The following is a 3,171-nucleotide window of genomic DNA, read 5'->3' on the forward strand; positions in this document are numbered from 1 at the left end:
GATACAGCTGATTCTGAATTATTCTATATGCCAAAGAGATTCCTGTCTGAGCCTTTAATGACCAAAACTGTCTGGGACCAGAATCTTTTAGGACCTTTCAATTACTTATTGACTGTCCGAGGACTTATTTTTTTGTCTGCTCTATCTTCAAAGGAAAATTATACAAATCAGTTTTCTGAGTCTTAATTTGTGTCTCAAACTGCGCCTACAGAACCCCTTTGAACTGGCTCAGACAAACAGCCTCAGTTCTACTATATATGATGCTTGCATTTGACTGTTCTCCAACAACACTCTAAAATCCCTGTGACTCTCTGTGTTGATCCTTTCTGCAGAAAGCTCTCAATAAAATGCACAAATTTGGTAATCCAAGCCTCTTGTATTTTCAGATTTCCATCACAGTTTGAACTATAACTTTGACTCCACAGGTTTATTTATGGTTCTATTTTTTCACAGTGGGTGATGGGCTTTTATGAAGATTTATAACTTGATATTTAATAGTCAACATATAGTCGACATCCATGTGGGATTTACATTTGGGGGCTATATGGCAGAGTCTACTACTCTTGTAATAACCACAATATACAGTTTTGTTATTAACAGGCAAAGTTAGTGATGTAGACGGTTACATTTGGAAACTCTGTAGGTACTCTCAATACTTTTAGTGTATTAAAAAGCAAGTAAAGAAGTTAATGTGGTCCTTTTACTTTCATTTATGTCTATTTATTGACTTCAATACTTCCTCCACCACTGTTGAAATAAAAATAGTCAGAATTTTTTTTCTCAATGCAAATCGCAGAATTGAGACACAGGTCCAGTAGCAATGTGTTCTCAAGGTAAACACTAGATAGCAGCAAAGGCACACCAGTATATACTACACGTGTCTCATCCTTTGACAGAGGTGAAGAGTATATGAATGGTGGATGACCAACAAATAGTAAGAGTCTTTCCTTGTGTTAATTACAATATAATATAATATGCTATATAATCTGAAAATAAAGAAAGGCCGGAGATCTGTAGATGAATTTAACATTTTTAAGGTTAGAATGAATAGTTGGCCGGTGATGATACCGCAGTAAGACCTGAAAAAGATCTATATGAATTAGAAAAATATGGTTTTGTGTATGTTTGTGTAGGTGAAATATGACGCTATAAACAACAAGCATTTCTTATGGGAAATAAATCTCTTTATTTTGAGAAACCGTGCCGTTCAAAATGTCACTGTTGGAACATAGACTTTGTGAACTTGGTGTAAATGACAACGTTTCACACTCAGAGAGCCATGTTTATTTCCAGGCATGTGCACAGACATTTTGGGGGGCAGGTGCTCAAACCAAAAAAAAGGGGACCCATCGCCAAATTATTTATCAAATTAAAAATAATTATAATAAATCAAAAAAACTTACTGATTCTCCCTCATTGGTTTAACTAGTTGATGGCCTGATCCAATATAAAAGAGAGCTGCTACCCTGAGCTGCTTGTTGCAGTTCCCTGTCCTTCTGCTTTTGGAGTCCCTCTTTTCTTTATTATGATGCAAATTTTGTAAATGAGATCAATGTTGTGCATAATAATTAAGAGTGACTTACATAATCTCTATAAAGCTGACAACACAGTACACACACATTTTTGTTTACTGTTTTCTGACAGAGTGGAAGTATAAGCAGAATTACACTAATAATATACCACAATATACCTCACCAGACTGCCATGTAGCTCAACTTAAGATGTACCTATCATTTCAATAATTACGATTTTAAATGAAACAAAACTACTGAACTTGTCTAATTTGGAATTGATGACAGAGAGAGTAATTTTCATTCTTAAATATTGATGAATGAAGAAACAATTGGGCTCCAGCAGAAGGGCACTTTTCTCCTACAGGGCAAAAGGGCCAGTGCTTGAGCACCACTAGGGGTCTATCTGTGCACGTGCCTGTTTATTTCTCTCGTTTTTTTCACATTTAAAGATAAAGTGGCCTTTTCCTCCAATGTATTTGGTTTGGCTCAACGTTGTTCACCCCTGAAACCCTGAAAGAGTTGTGTTGACTCAAAGACTTCACCCAGCCCTCTATCGGCATAGTGGTGAGTAGATAATGAGTGAAATTTAATTTTTGGGTGAACCATCCCTTAAATGTTTTTACATGCATTTGGTAAATCTTTCAAAAAAAAAAAAATGCTCTTGTTAATATAAGCAATGCATGATTAACCCTTTTGAATAAGAATGGTCCCTTTCTACAAAATGGAATCTAACTTATGTTGCAGAGGACAACACCCCCCCACCCCCACACCAGCATTCTGTCCATCACGGTGACAGATGATGACTTTATTACCCAGACTCTGCGCCCACAGACCTCGTGGCGCTGGAGGAAAAGTCTGTGAGTGAGTGTCGACAGCAGGATGTGGGGGGGGGGAAAATTTACAATAATCACAATAATCACCATTACTGGTTGGTTGTGTTATTCTGTGGCCGCAGCGTGTGGTGAGGACATCATCGAGGAAGAAGACGTGACGAGCGTTGGGCGGCGGAGGAGTGGAAGGTGTCGGTCCTCTCCTGTCACCCGCCCCCCCTCAGCGAGTGTGCGTGTGTGTGTGTGTAGGGAGGATGGGAGAGAGATAGAGAGAGAGAGGGAGGGAGAGAGAGAGAGAGAGAGGGAGAGAGAGAGAGAGAGAGAGAGAGGGAGGGAGAGAGATAGAGAGAGAGAGGGAGAGAGAGATAGAGGGAGGGAGAGAGAGGAGGGGGAGCGAGAGAAAGAGAGAGAGGGGAGAGAGAGAGAGAGAGAGAGAGAGAGGGGAGGGGGAACGAGAGAGAGAGAGAGAGAGAGAGAGAGAGAGAGAGAGAGGGAGAGGGAGAGAGAGAGAGAGAGAGAGAGGGAGGGAGAGAGAGAGGAGGGGGAGCGAGAGAAAGAGAGAGAGGGGAGAGAGATAGAGAGAGAGAGAGAGAGAGAGAGAGAGAGAGAGAGAGAGAGAGAGGAGGGGGAACGAGAGAGAGAGAGAGAGAGGCAGGGGAAGAAGGAGAGAGAGAGAGAGAGGGGGGGGGAGAGAAAGGGAGAGAGAGAGAGAGAGAGGAGGGGGAGCGAGAGAGAGAGAGAGAGAGAGAGAGAGAGAGAGTGAGAGAGAGAAGTTTCTACGGCTCTCGGTGCACAGTCTCGGATCGCTCACTCCGCGCCATGGCACG

The sequence above is a fragment of the Limanda limanda genome, chromosome 19, assembly GCF_963576545.1.
Source record: "Limanda limanda chromosome 19, fLimLim1.1, whole genome shotgun sequence".
Lineage (NCBI taxonomy): Eukaryota > Metazoa > Chordata > Actinopteri > Pleuronectiformes > Pleuronectidae > Limanda > Limanda limanda.